Genomic DNA, 16207 nt, shown 5'->3' on the forward strand with positions numbered 1-16207 from the left:
TTTTTGGGGCTTTTTTCTGGTAGAGATTGGATTTTTTTTAAGGGGTTACAATTTTTAGGGGTATTTTCGGGTATTTTTCAGGTATTTTTCGGGTATAGATCGGGTATTGGAAAAACCCAGTTCGGGTATTGGAAAAACCCGGTTCCGGATATGGAACCGGTTCTGGTTTTCGGGTATTACCGGGTATAAATCCGGCCCAGATCTGGGTTCAGGTTTTGGTACTAAAATGCATACCCTATCCGTACCCTACGGGTAGGGTCAGGTTCGGATTCGGGTATTAAAAACTCGAGTATAAAACAAACTGGTTCCAGGTTTTTTTTCGGGTCCGGTTCCGGTTTCGAATTTTTTGTGCACCTCTAATTCATGGTAGTTGAAACTTGAAACCTATAATTGACTATATCTCAAAATGACAAATTTCAATTGCAAACCGAATGTACCACGTAATCTATGTATGTTTTCTTATTTGCCTTAAAACGACACACGTAACATGAATATAACATGCGTACGCAACAAGATTAGATCAACTCTATCATCTACCAAATGAGTATAAACAATCTACTAATTTGTCTCCATTAAGATCGATCTCAAAAAAAAATGTTTGAAAATTATTTTGTTTTTATTAAAAAGTTAGATCATACAATGGTGCCCATGGCTTTGGTATTATCCTTTATGAAAATTATGGATATGATTATCCTTTTCTTTTTTTCTTTTTTTTTATCAAAGTGTCGCACATGGTTATATAAACCACTACAAAATCCATATGAAACTATCATTTTACGTTAAAAGAATTAAATAAAACAAATTATTCACAACACGAATATTCTCTCACCACTCCTTCCCCTTGCTAATGGCATGTGAAGAAACGTGGATCTACTCACTGGTAGCAGATCTACTTTCCTCGGGTGTGATTATACTATTTCACAGATGGTTCTTCTGGATCAGTGTTCTTCCACCTACAAAATGAACAGCGCCGTTACTTACCCCTCAGAAAGGGACAGAGGGGTCCTCTTTGGGGTAACCCTCCGGCGTGAGAATAAGTATGTATAGGAGAAGATAATAATCTGAGAGTGAGGGAATTGGGAGAGTATTGCTTAATAGCTGAATACTGTATGTTACTCTGTATGATTATTCTGATTCTCTCTGTGTATGAGAAAGTAACTGACTAGGGATGCCTGTCAGTGAATGTAATTGAATATGCTTCAATGTGAATCAATGTGTGTCCTGTAACTGTGTACGTTATGATGTATTTATAGTGCTAGGGTTTCCACTGATTGAGCTGAGACCAAATTAGGGTTTTGTTGGCCTCCTCCAATCGATTTGCGCCACGTGTCCCTGGAGACACCTGGTGCTCTTTCATTGGTTATGATCACGTGGTAACCCATGAGTCATGCTGAGCTGTCCAACTTTCATTTAGCAGCTGTCAACATCAGCATATCCTTATTCCTTAAAAAGATGCCTTCTGGAAGGTTGTCTGACGTGCACAATCAAGGTTGCCCTAATCCTGATTTGGATAAGGACGAGGTTGATTACGTGCACGTGTGATATGCGCCCATCCTGAGGATGCGCGAGGTCTTCTCTTTATTCTCATGCGCAGATATTTCATGCGCAGATGTGATATGCACGAGCATGTGATATGCGCCGCGCGCTGGTGCGCCGCGCGCATATGTGATGCGCGAGCATATGTGTGCCTGGGCATATGATGCCTGAGCATGTTTTGTATGCGCCATGAGCATAGGTTTTGGCTTTGTGCCTTCATAATGTGTTTATCTTGTGGGTTGACCCGCCTTGCTCGGTGTTGAGGCGGGTACATACCTCTTCAAGCCCCCCCAGTCTAATGTGTGTCTTATCTCGCGCGAGCGCGGTAAGATAGATATTAGACATACTGATTAGGTGTTTTAAAAGGGGTTTTGTCGTTTTCTTGGTTGTTTCCATCATTGCGCGAAGTTCTATCCATTTGGTTGAAACGAATCGTCCATGTACGTGACGGTTGCTGACGTGGGTCAGTGATGGAGACGTGTCAGACTTTTCGTGTGCTCGAGGTGCTACAGTTGCCTTTCGTGTCCCCTCACAAGCTGTCAGGGACACGTGTCGCGCTCGTGTTGGCCAGGACCTGCGAGTGGGGGCGCGTGAACTCTGGCACCCGCCGTATTTTTCTTTTCGTGTCCTCTCATACAGTTGTCAGGGACACGTGTCGCGCTCGCGTTGGCTATTACCTGCGAGTGGGGGCGCGTGAAGTCCGTTCAGCACCCAAATTTCTCTCTCCTTGGCCTATAAAAGCCAGCCCTTGGAGTTCTTTATCCTTCATCTTCTTGTTTTCTCTTCTGATTTTTTCTTTCTTTGTCTTCTGAAATATCTGTTCTTCAGAAGTTTCCGTTGTTAGATTTGACAGTTGTATGTCTGATAGCTCGGACTCGTCGAACCTGTCGATCACCTCAATCGTCTCCCGAAAACGCCGTGTTAAATCCGTAGTGATGTCGACGTTGAAGAAGAAAGGCAAGGGGAAGAAGGTTGCTGAGGGCTCATCGGAGGAGGTAAGGAGGACGAAGGTGGTGAGGAGGTGGAATGAAATCCCCTGCAAATTGAGGCAGGCTGATCTTGACAGCCTTATCGCCTCTCAGGGCTTTCCCACCCTGTTTGGCTGCATGTTGCCTGAGGCCGGGCAATCGGCGGCGGACCCGCCTGCCGGTTATATATCCCTATATTTCCATTTTTTCACCCACTGCAACCTTCGTCTCCCGATTACCAGGTTTGTGGGTGCACTGCTGCAGTTCTATGGGATTCATATATCCCAAGTCCATCCTTTTGGACTCGTGCGCATGACTCACTTTGAGTTCATGTGCAAATCCCAGCGCGAGGAGCCTACCCCTCGGCGCTTTCAATATTTTTATAAGGCCAAGATCCAAGACAATTGGATCTCTTTTATTCCTCGCAGTCAGAAGGTGAAGTGCTCCACTGTTTCATTCAAGAGCCTTCATGACTGGTCTGAGAGGTTCTTCTACATTAGGGCCGGTGTAATCCCCATCCGCATGACGATGCGCGCAATCGATTCTGCGCCCGCGGATGCGGATGTTATTAAGAACCCAACCGGCGCCTGGGTTAAGAAACTGACCGATGAACCATCCCCCGCGAAGAAAATTTGCGAGGAGGCGCTGGTGGGGGTCGGCATGAGTAAGCTATGGGCCGACAGCGCGCTTGAGCCAGTTATCCAAGTCGACGGGTTGTGTAAGTTTATTTCATTGCTTTATTTCTTTTTCTGCGCGAACATAATTCTTTTTCTGATATCAGTTGACTTGTTTTTGCGCAGTCACCAAGGATTATATCCACGCCGCTTATGATGATCAAGTGGAGGGTGGCTCCGTCGCGCTTGGCGCTGGGGAGGTTGGTTTCCCGGATCGCTTCGATGACATGTTCATCCCAGTGGATCTTGAATTTGACTTTGATGGCGACGCGCCTGGTAAGCCTTCACACTTATGCTTATTCCTTGAGAATACCAAATTTTGCTAACATTTGTGTTGCATGTATTGTAGATGCGCTGGAGAACTACGAGCTGGAGCTCGCGGAGGAGGATGAGGAAGAGGAGGCGCCCCTACTAAAGCGCAAAGCTAAGGGGAAATCAGGCGCAGGGGGCAGTAAAAGACAAAAGAAAGATGACACCCCTGTCGCTCATCCCCATGCTCAAAAGAAGGGACCTAAGGAAACCCAGGTGTTTACCACAATGGGTTCTTTAGCTTCCCTGCCTGTGAAAGTGGGCAGACCTCCTGTCCACTTGAGGTATGGTAGCGTCACCTCCTCCGTTCGCGCGGCTGAAGAGAGAAGCAGTGCCGCGCCTGCGACAGGTATACTTTGCTTATCTTCATCTGATTGAATTATTATTAAACCTTTGCTCCTTTGAATGTTTGCAGGACCGGCGACGGTTGCAGATCAGCCGCAGGCGCCACTAGGTGCTGAGGCTGCGTCGGGGTCTGCTTCGAAGTCCCCCGTTCTACCCTCTGAGAAGGGTAGAATGAACTTTATGGCAATGTTCGCCTCGCGAACAGAATTGCGCCAAGGTATGTTTTGCGCATTTGTCTTCTGAATTTTTTCTTTTGGATCCAGTCATAAACCAATTTTCCTTGTTGATTTGTTCATAGGAGTTGTAGCTGGCGTACAAGTTGCCGGGGACACTCCTGGCGCCGTTGGCGGCGCCGCTGGTTCTGGTCCTGCTCCTGCTAGTGCTGATTCTCCCCTTATTGGGGTTACAAAGGAGCAGGAAGCCGTATTGCGCGCCGAACTGGCGGCGTCGAGACCTCCCTCGCCTCCTCCTACGCGCAGCCTTCTCCGCGAGGCTGGTTTGGAGCCCCCCAGGTCGCAGGAGAAGAGGCCTATTGAAGAAGATGAGGAGGATGAGGGGGCTCAAGCTGAGGGCTCCTTGGGAGGCCGCGCCAGCCCTGCGATGCCACAAGTCTTCGCAGCGCATACTTCTGGTGGGGCTGGCGCTGAGTTTTCTGCTTCATCCCCGCAGGTATGTTTTAATTTGTTGCTCCACTGGGCGTAGCTCCATATAAGTATGTTTATGACTTAGAACATTTCTTGTGTTTTGCAGGGAAGTGACCACGTTTACCGCCCGAGATGGAATATTAATGAAGACAGTTCCTTCCAATCCATGGGCGTATGCGAGGACTTCTGGGCTCATGCCGTGCCTCCTACTGAAAGGAGGTATCAGGAGGAGCGCACCCGCGCTGACTTGCTTAATGATCACATTTTCGCTGGGTCAGCTTTCTTTGCTGCCTCCCAAGAGGTTCATCGTGATTACATTAAAGTACGCGATGCTCTTGTGGAAGCCCAGCGAGAGGCTAAGGTGGCCGCCTGGAACCTTTCTGATGCTCGCGCACGAGCTGAGAAACTCCAGGCGGAGCTCAGCGAAAACCGAGCAAGTGCCAACACCGCCTTTACTAAGCGCGGGCATGAGCTCCAAGCTGCTAGGGAGAAGCAGCAGGTTGCAGAAGCCGAAGTTGCCAAGTACGCGCGGAGAGTGCGTGTCTTGGAACAACAGGCGGAGGCGCGTGACCAAGCTATCGTCCAGAGTATCACTGAGAAATCATCACTGGAGAGCGAGGTTGCGCGCCTGAAGAAGTATTTGGCGACCGCGCAGGCCGATAGAGATGAGGCCCTGGCGACGGCAGCATCTAGCCAGGAAGCACTTGATGCTGCGCAGGCGGAAAAAGAAGAAATTTTGGCGGCAGCAGCGTCTGATAGAGAGGAGCTAAAAAAGACCAAGGAAACTGTGGAGTTATTAAACTCCCAGGTTCCTGCCCTCGAGACGTCTGTTGCTGGCCTCGCGCAGGATCGCCAATGGCTAGTGTCACAGGGCATGACTCGTTGCGCTCTGGCGATGAAATATTCTGCCGAGTTTCAGGCCCTTGTGATGGACTGCAATGCTGCCGCGCACTTGGTGGGTCGAGCTGAAGGGTTTACGGATGGGTACGAATATGGTATGTTGAAGAAGAACCCATCCGAGTACCCTTACAAGAGCGAGGCGGCCTGCGCGGACATGGCCGCGGTGGGGGAGAAGTATATGAATACTCCCATCCCCATCCTTATGCAGGTACCTTGACCTTAATGAGTTTTACTTGATTAATTTTCCAAGTGTTTTGTACTCAGGAGTTTTCAATTGATTTGCAGATAGCTGCGCTTGCTGACCAGCCCGACCTCTGCTCGCTAAAGAAGTTGCTTGATGATTGCGAGAGGGCTGGTGGCGATGATGGTGGCGCGGGGGATGTTGCCCCTGCCAGCGCTTCTGGCGCGGCGAATGAATCTGCTCCTGACACCGTCGTGATAGAAGACTGGAATGAGGAGGAAAAACTTGACTATGGTCAGTTAGGAGATGAAGAGGAGCAGGCTGCGCCAGATGCCGAGGGCGATGATGAGGATGATGAAGAGGCTAGTGTCAACGTGGAGACTTGAGAAGCCCTTCATGTTTTTATTTTTATTTGTAATTTGTAACTCATCATACTTGTAAATTTCAACGCTATGGAATAAAATTTGTTTTCCCTTTTTCACATCTTGCGCATTTCCCTTCATCTCTTCATGTTTGCTTGTATAGATATAAGATATGCTTGCACGTTAAAATAAGAACAAGGTTGTAAGGAAATTATTCACTTAACCATAGTCCTATTTTGTAAGTGGTTTCGCAGTATCTTGTTTATGCTGACATGCGCGATGACTTTTTGCTACTCCTTTTTTGCGCGTCGTTGTCGCGCGGTTTTTATATGGAAGTATGAGTTTTAGCCATTACATGTCAGCATGTGTTACTTAGATATCCACTATGATTCCGCGCGCGACCTCGACCTGAGACCTTAACAACTATGATAGGGCATGTACTTTGCCTTAGTTGTGTTTAAGGATTTTTATGATCAGGCTGCGCGGGATGTAAGATGGATGTTTGTGAGTGTTTTGAGCTAAGGCTCTTTGTTTTGGGCTAAGGCCCTGACGTTTTTAGAGTTAAGACCCATTAACGTGTTTTGAGCTAAGGCTCGCGCATGTATGTTTTACTTCGTTTTATTATGTTTTGAAGTCAATATAGTGTTGTCATATTGCTCCAAATTAATAAAGGAAGTGTGAAACATGTATGCAAAGGTAATAGAACAAATATTGAAAGATAGCGCGAATCATCATTCATGATGGCTTAAAAGCCTTGATTACATGTTTGAATTTTTACATGAAGCACTTTCTAAGCTGTGCTGCGTTCCACGCGCGCGGTATCTTTTTTCCATTTAAATCTTTTAAAGTGTACGCGCCTTTCCCCAATTCTTCTGAGATTTGATAAGGTCCTTCCCAATTGGGGGACATTTTTCCTGGGGGTATTGCGCGGCTAGCTTCATTGTTTCGAAGGACAAAATCATTTTTCTTGAAGTGGCATTCTTTAACGCGCTGATTATAATATTTTTCCATCTTTTTCTTGTATTTGGCTTCATTGATGATAGCCGCTTCTCTGCGCCCTTCAAGCAAGTTGAGGTCCAATCTTCTTTCGCGCTCGTTATCAGTCTTGCTCATCATGAGTACCCTATGGGATGGGCATCCAATTTCTGCTGGGATCATAGCCTCTGTCCCATAGGTTAGGCTGAACGGGGATTCGCCATTGCTAGTTTTGCTTAATGTCCTGTGCGCCCACAGGACATTAGGTAACTCTTCGACCCAAGAATGGGATTCTCCCTCCAACCTTTTCTTCAGCCCATTTAACAAACTTTGATTTGCGCGTTCCACTTGTCCATTCCCCTGAGGGTGATAGACTGAAGTGAAAATTTGGTTAATGCGTAATTCTTTGAGCCAGCTGGAAATCTTCTTGTCAGTGAATTGCTTGCCATTATCGCTAACAATTTCCATGGGCAAGCCAAGACGGCATATGATGTGGCTCCAGATAAACTGCTTCATTGACTCGGCTGTTATTTTCGCTAGTGGCTTGGCTTCAACCCATTTTGTAAAATAGTCTACTGCCACAACCAAAAATTTTACTCGCCCAGGCGCCTGCGGTAGGGGACCCACAATGTCGATTGCCCATTTGTGGAAAGGCCATGCTGAGGTTACCGGAATCAAGTTGTTCTTTGGCCGCATGGTGTTTGGCGCATAGCTCTGACATGCTTTGCACTTTTGGATCTCTTTTAAAGCGTCAAAGTACATGCCTGGCCAATAGTAGCCTGCGCTCATTGCCTTGGCAACCACCATGCGCGGGCCAGCATGAATTCCACAGATTCCTTCGTGTATCTCTCTGATCACATAGTTCGCTTCCTCAGCATCCAAGCATTTCATGAGCGGCCCAAGATAAGAGCGCCGATATAATGTATCGTCAAGTAGTTCATAGTTCTGCGCCTTGTGTCTTATCTTTCTCGCCTGCGCGCGATCGTCCGGTAAGTTCCCCTCCTTCAGGAATTCCATTATTGGAGTTATCCAGGATGAAGGGGTTGTATGAATTACAAGGACAGATTGCGTTTGCACTGACGGGTTGCTCATCACTTCCACCCTGACATCTTTGCCAAAGTGATCAAAATTAGTTGATGCCATCTTACTCAACGCGTCAGCGGACTTGTTTTCGCTGCGCGGGATGTGTATGATTTTGAAGAAGTCAAACTGCTCAACGAGCTTTTTTTCCTGCTCTAGATATAGAGGCATGGTGTTCTCCTTGGCATCATAAAAGCCATTGACCTGTGCAGCTACCAAGTAAGAATCAACATGGGCCTCTAGCCTTTTAACTCCAAACTTGCGCGCAATGCGCAGACCAGCCAGCAGGGCTTCATACTCGGCCTCATTGTTGGTACTCTTGAAGTCCAACCTAATAGCATAAGTATATTCATGATTCTCAGGGTCCATCAGTTTGAGGCCTGCGCCGGACCCTTCGTTGTTGGAGGCTCCATCAGTGAATAGCCTCCAAACATCTTCTTCATCATTTGCTCTCGGAGGATCTACCTCGCGCTGAGCTTCTTCAATCTTTCCCTCTGGGATTTCCGTGATGAAATCCGCCAGAACTTGACCCTTTATTGCTGGACGGGGCTTATAGGTGATCGTGTGTTCACCTAACTCCAGCGCCCACTTTGTCAGCCTTCCGGAGAGCGCGGGGCGTCGCAGGATTTGTTGGATGTTGTAACCAGTCAGAACTTCAATAGGATGACCATTGAAGTATCTGTGAAGTTTGCGCGACGCGTGTGTTAGTGACAAAACTAACCTTTCCATGATGGAATAGCGCGTCTCAGGGTCTGTCAGCACCCGACTCACATAGTATATTGGCGTTTGGATCCCCTTGCGATCCACCAATAATACTGCGCCTATGGCGCGGTCTCCAGCTGACAAGTACAATGTAAGGGTTTCGCCTGGAAGTGGAGCTGTGAGCGCGGGCAGCTTTATGAGACATTCTTTTATCTCACTGAAAGCTTGCTCAGCCTCAGGCGTCCACTTGAATTGGCTCTTCTTCAAGCAATTCCTCAAAGTGTTAACGAATGGAGTAGATTTGCTGGCGTGGTTCGCTAGGAACCTGTTGATTGACACCAATCTACCATTCAGCTTCTGAACCTCTTTCATGGTGGATGGTGAAGGCATGTCAAGGATGGCTTCCACCTTTTCAGGGTTCACCTTGAAACCATCCTTAGTGACCATTACACCAAGAAATTTCCCCTCTTCCGCGCCGAAAGTACATTTGCTCGGGTTGAACTTCATGTTAACTTCCGTTAGGCGCTGAAGAGTTTCCTCGATGTCTTTGAGCATTTGTCTCTCGTCCTTGCTCTTGATCACCAAATCATCAACGTAGACTTCCAGATTTCTTCCAATTTGTTCATTGAAAACCGAATCCATAAGTCTCTGATAGGTGGCTCCCGCATTCTTTAAACCAAAGGGCATTTTTGTGTAACAGAAAACACCCTTGTCGGTTCTGAAGGCAGTCTTGTCTTCGTCTTGTGGTGCCATTTGAATCTGGTGATAGCCTTTGTAGGCATCCAGGAAACATTTGAGCTTGAATGGCGCCACGGAGTCCACCTTTGCAACGATGTTTGGGAGGGGGTAACAGTCTTTCGGACATGCTTTGTTGAGGTCCTTGAAGTCAATACACATCCTCCATGACCCGTTGCTTTTCTTTACCATCAGAGGATTGGCTACCCACGTCTGGTATCGGATCGGGCGGATGATGTTTGCGCGCAACAGGTCCTCGACTTGCTCATTCATGGCCTTCGCCTTTTCATCCCCCATGATTCTCTTTTTCTGAGCAATTGGCTCCACCGACTTGAACGTGTTAAGAGAATGTTGCGCCAAGTCTCGCGGGACCCCAGTCATATCGGAGTGTTGCCACGCGAAGACCGACGTGTATTTTGTGAGCAACCTTTTCATTCTCAATCTCGTTTCGTCTGAAATGGTAGCGCCAATTGTGACCGTTTGCTCTGGGAATTTTGGGTTTAAAATCCACTTCTCTGGCGCATTGTCCGCCATTGGAAGTTTCATTCTCCCTTCCCGCGGCGCACTTGTCACTGCGCACAAATGATCGCGGTAAACAAATGTTACGTCTGTAGGTGTAGGGAACCCCAATGCGCCGTGCGCTGGCGACGGTACAGCATTAAATTGGGCAATCGTTCCCCTACCCAGGATCATATTGTGGCATGACGTGGTGGGCAAGACCAAGAAGTTGACAACTTCGGCTCGCTTGTGCTCATCATCCCCCATAGTTAGTTCAAACTGAATCTGACCAAGGGGATGGATGATTTCATTTGAAACACCACAGATTGGTGCGTTCACAATTTCGAGCCGCGCTTGGTCTGCCGGGTCTAACTTTCTGAAACACTGCTCATACATAATGTCAGATTCACTTCCAGTGTCCACCAGGACTTTTGACACTTCGTAATGAGCAATGTGTGTGGTGATGATGAGAGGACTGCTTATTGAAGGGCCTCCCCTGATTCTTGGGAAGATAACTTGCTGCTCGCGCCAATCTCCGATGATTTGCGCGCTTCTCTTTTTTGATGTCTGCCCTTGTCGTCCCCCCTCAGCCACACAGATTCTTTTGTATTTCTTGTTGGCAGGGGCTCCTTCCGGTTGCTCATCTTCTACTCTTTGGTTTTTCACCAAGTGAGCCAGCCTGCCTGACTTTACATCCTTCTCGATCGCATCCTTTAAATGATGGCATGCGTCGGTGTTGTGGCCCGGGGACTTGTGAAATTCACAATATTTGCCACTGTTTTGCGGTCCCTTGTAGTGTAGTTGCTTTGGGGGCTTGAATTGGACATTCTCAGTACTTAACACCTGTGAAGGTGTTTTAGTGAGGGAAGTCCATATTCTTGGCAGAGGTCTGCTAGGATCTCTGCCGCCCTCCTTCTTGTCACCCTCCCCGCGACTACGAACATCTTTTTGGGGCTGGGGTGAGCTTGGTTGCACTTGCTTTTCTGCGGAAGAAAAACTTGTTGGCTGCAACCTGGACCATACAGAGTTCTGTTTGGCCCTCTTCTCTTTGCTGCGCGGTGATTCAGCCTGATGCGCTCTTTCTCTTGCCCTATCTTGGGCAATCTGTTTTTCATTTCTCGCGAAGACTCGCGAGGCTTCCATTAGTTTTGCCCAAGTGGTGGGCATACCATCTTTGCTTACGAGAGCTCGGCGGAGTTGATCACTGCGCGCGCCTTGTATAAAGGCCACGCGCAGGAGCTGCTCAGTTATACCCCCGATTGCCAGGGACTCCTGATTGAAACGAGTGATGTAATCTTCAATCGTTTCATCATTCCTGCGTACGCAGTGCATGATGTCATCAGGATCGCGCGTGTGCCTGCGCTGCTGTACGAAGTGGGCTTGGAACTTTTCTAATAGTTCCTCGAACCCATCAATTTGCCCAGTCGGCAAACTCTCCAACCATACCCGCGCTGCGCCCGTGAGGCAGCGAGCAAACATATGACACCATGTTGGCATCGTCCAGCTCTCTAGGTTTCCCGTGTTATAGAAACCTTGCAAAAAGTCATCTGGATCTGTTGTGCCATCATATTTGCCCAGACCACTTGGCATCTTGGTCTTGTGCTGGATAGGAGCCTGCGCGATGCGCGCAGTAAACTTTGAGTGTTTTACCAAGATGGCTGGTCTGTAGGGTGTGGTTACGTCCACTTGCCCTCTGACCGGTGGGCTGTATGGCATGTGCAGATCCAGATCTGCTCTGGCTCCAGGCGCCATGTTCACAGGCGCGCGGAGCTGTGAGCCTCCTGCATGAGTATCCCGCGTCTTCCTCATGCTATGCACTTCTTCATCACTGAACTCAGTGTGTGCAGTGTGAACAGAATGTCCTTCTTCCGGCGCGCGAGGCCTCCTTGTAGTCTGTTTATCAAACGCTTGCCTTTGTGTTTGGTCGGCTAGCTTCTTCTGTTTGACCATTTCGTTGTACTTTTCCATCAGACGCCGCTGCTCGTTTATGAGCCATTCATTCGGATCATTTGTTTCTTCTTCTGGACCCATTGGTCCTTTCAGTTTTGCGCCGGCCATATTTTGTAACGTGAGATCGTCTGGAGGAGTTTCAGTCTGGCCGTGAGGGGTTGTGACGAAGGGACGGTTGCTGGTGGTACGCGTAGAATCACGCGAAACCCTCAGAACCTGCTGTCCGTCGTTAACACCCTCACGTTCAATATCCTCCAGAGGTTGATCAGCGTTACGAATGCCAGAAACCATGGTGATTGATTTTTTTGTAGATCTGATTAGATCTGATTGCCGTTTGTAACATACTTGGCATGCGGGTATATACTTCAAAAGAAACTTGTCTAAAACTACCTATAGGCGGCAGGGGTCGGGTTATTGATGTGAGATGGGTCCAGAGCTCTAAGACTGGTGCCAATGAAGAAACGTGGATCTACTCACTGGTAGCAGATCTACTTTCCTCGGGTGTGATTATACTATTTCACCGATGGTTCTTCTGGATCAGTGTTCTTCCACCTACAAAATGAACAGCGCCGTTACTTACCCCTCAGAAAGGGACAGAGGGGTCCTCTTTGGGGTAACCCTCCGGCGTGAGAATAAGTATGTGTAGGAGAAGATAATAATCTGAGAGTGAGGGAATTGGGAGAGTATTGCTTAATAGCTGAATACTGTATGTTACTCTGTATGATTATTCTGATTCTCTCTGTGTATGAGAAAGTAACTGACTAGGGATGCCTGTCAGTGAATGTAATTGAATATGCTTCAATGTGAATCAATGTGTGTCCTGTAACTGTGTACGTTATGATGTATTTATAGTGCTAGGGTTTCCACTGATTGAGCTGAGACCAAATTAGGGTTTTGTTGGCCTCCTCCAATCGATTTGCGCCACGTGTCCCTGGAGACACCTGGTGCTCTTTCATTGGTTATGATCACGTGGTAACCCATGAGTCATGCTGAGCTGTCCAACTTTCATTTAGCAGCTGTCAACATCAGCATATCCTTATTCCTTAAAAAGATGCCTTCTGGAAGGTTGTCTGACGTGCACAATCAAGGTTGCCCCAGTCCTGATTTGGATAAGGACGAGGTTGATTACGTGCACGTGTGATATGCGCCCATCCTGAGGATGCGCGAGGTCTTCTCTTTATTCTCACGCGCAGATATTTCATGCGCAGATGTGATATGCACGAGCATGTGATATGCGCCGCGCGCTGGTGCGCCGCGCGCATATGTGATGCGCGAGCATATGTGTGCCTGGGCATATGATGCCTGAGCATGTTTTGTATGCGCCATGCGCATAGGTTTTGGCTTTGTGCCTTCATAATGTGTTTATCTTGTGGGTTGACCCGCCTTGCTCGGTGTTGAGGCGGGTACATACCTCTTCAGCATGTTTATACGCTCGTTGCCTACCGCTCTGACAATGCCAGAAACGTCATTGTCACACCTCATGTTTCTCATTTTTAACATCTCCTAATCAAAGACATCTATAAAATCCCCCGGAAAAACGAATATATTAATAAATAATAAATTTTATGAACTAGATCAATCAAATCAATTTCTATGCGACGATTCGTCCCAATCAATTTATCCATTGATTATTGAAGAGGTAGGTCCCAGCAGAGCCCAGTTGGACCCGCAAGACTCACCTTAAACAGGGACGTCTGCGCAGAGACCAACTGGATCCGCAGGACCAACCATGCTCAGAGAAGTGACGTCCTTACGCGCAGTATGCAAGCTGGTCCCGCAGGAAATGCCTCCCATGGTGAAGGACTCCGCCTGTTCCCGCAGACTCGGATACAAGCCATGAGGGAAGGCCACCCGCGCAGCATGGCTACACGCACAAGGCACTTAGCTCTCAATCGTTCAGTGTCACCTGAAGGAATGAGCCAAGCCGGGAGCAATCCCGCACAGAGGCGGGAGGGGGAATACTCCCGCCCAAATAAGCCAGTCCGTATACTGAAGGATCTTTTACTGTACCTGACGAGGTATGGGCAAAAGATCTGATCAGAGATGCGACAGCTCACTGACAGCAGCATGGCAGACAGCACGCCACAGCACTGTGACCAATAGCCGCCGCCTACCCACCAACTCCTGCCATACCACGTGCCTAGCCTGTAGTTGGCAGAAGAGGAAGAGTGCACGACACGCCTGCTCTGTGTCAGCCGCTACCTATCCACCACTCACAGGCAGGGCACGTGCATAGGTTACAGTTGGTAGCGTGTTGGGCCGGCTAAACCCCTTGGAAACCTACCTTCGGCTATAAATACCACAAATGGTATGATCATCTCATCTTATCATATCTTACTACATTATCATCATAATATACCTGATATCTGCTCTAGCAATCTCATAATATACTTTTATATTTAAAGAGCAATCTAGTCTGATTCTCACGCCGGAGGGTGGTCACAAGGAGGAACCCCCCCCTTCTCAGTGACGAGCTCACGGTGTCTGTTTTGCAGGTTATCAGAAGAACCATCTTCCAAGGGTCTAACCCCTCGTGGGAAACATCTCTCTAACCCCCAGGTTACCAGTAACCTGCTCGGGGTCCGGTTAGTGTTTCTTCATTGGCGCCATCCGTGCATAAAGCTAGAACTACAATTTTCTCCAGTTTTTTCAAAACTTTATACAAAAGATGGTTAGAGAAATTCCGGTAACCACAACCCCAGCTATTGGGGGGAATACCGGCAACACAGTTTTTACAAACACTACTCCGGCTACCGAAGCCGGAGCAAGTGAAGTAAATTTTACGAACACTACCCCACTTACTAAAGCAGGGGCAAGTGCAGTAAATGACCGCCTACTGGGATCCACCGATACCCAGTTTGAAAAACGAAGACTCCCCCGCCAGACTCTCGACGAAGTCAAGGCATGGGCGGAGGCACGACAAAAGGAATTCCAGGCTGAGTTAAATGAACGCTTGCGTTCCGTGCAACAGGCCGACGAATTCGAATACTGGGAGGATGACTCGGAGGAATCCGACTCCGACGCGAACCCTCGTCATAAAGCAAAAGGGAAGCGTAAAGAAACGGAAACCCAACCGAAAAGGCATTTTGGACAAGCCTTCAAACCAAAAAGCATAGATGGAAGTCCACGAGACTTCTCTAAAACGTTCAGACCAAACGTTACAAATGCAGGAACGTCCAAATTTGCAAGGGACATTGCTGAAGCAATTGCCCCGAAAAGTGCTAAACAAATGCCTAACATAGGCACATATGACGGCATATCTGATCCAGACGATCATTTGAACAGGTTCATAGCGGGGGCAACCGTTAGCAATTGGACGGAACCCACGTGGTGTTACATGTTCCAAATGACGCTGGTGGGGGCTGCTAGGGCTTGGTTTGATCGTTTACCGGTTAACCACATTTACGACTGGGCAGACTTCCAGCAGAAGTTTAGCCAACACTTCAGCCAGCAGCGAAAGTATACCGAGGAGCAATGGACAATCCTCAAATGCACACGGGAAGAAGATGAATCTCTGCCAAACTTCATCACTCGCTTCAACTCAAAGAAGTTAAGTTTGGGCAATATCAGCGAGGATCTTGTTCGCGCAGCCTTCATCCAGGGCGCGCAAGACCCAGAGCTTATCCGCACCCTAACGGGTAAAGATGGAATGCCATCCACATGGGATGGCATCATGACAGCAGCCAAACGCTATGCGGAAACGGAGAAGCAACTGGGTAGAGACCTTCCGCAGAACACAAACCTTTACACCCAGAGGACGAGAGAGGACAACGTCCTCACCGCCCGATTGAACAAAAAACGGAAGCAAGGCATTTGGCAGTCAAGGGTAAACTTTGACACCTCATCCGGCTTACAGCACCGATTGGGTGAAAGGGATAATGTAAAGCCGCACCGGAACTCCAGGTGGACGCCACTTACCAAAAGCGTCACTGACATATTTGCTACTGAGGAGCTCCCATGGCCAAAGCCTCCAGTAATCCGGCATCGTCACGATGCTGATCGGAGCAAGTACTGTGACTATCACAGAACAAAAGGCCACAACACCGAAGAATGCATAGACGTAAAAGACATGGTCGAAACATTCGTCAGAGATGGGACGCTCGCGCACCTCGTGGCGAAATAAAAGCTAGGCAGGCGAGTGCGTATAGAACCCCAGCTGGGGAAAACACGAACCAATTTCAGCTTCAAAATCGAGACTACATGCTGCGTAAAGAACGAGATCCCGAACCAGGTGCGTATCGGCTCGATGGCACTCCCATCCCAACATGGAAGGGAGTTCAATTACACAGTTTGCATGTAATCAATTCCAATTTGTAAAGAGAAGGCCAAGAGCCACTTCTAATGGAAA

This window comes from Bidens hawaiensis, unplaced genomic scaffold (assembly GCF_021521415.1).
Source record: "Bidens hawaiensis isolate Kalapana, Puna unplaced genomic scaffold, B.hawaiensis_p1.1 tig00015320_1, whole genome shotgun sequence".
Taxonomy (NCBI): domain Eukaryota; kingdom Viridiplantae; phylum Streptophyta; class Magnoliopsida; order Asterales; family Asteraceae; genus Bidens; species Bidens hawaiensis.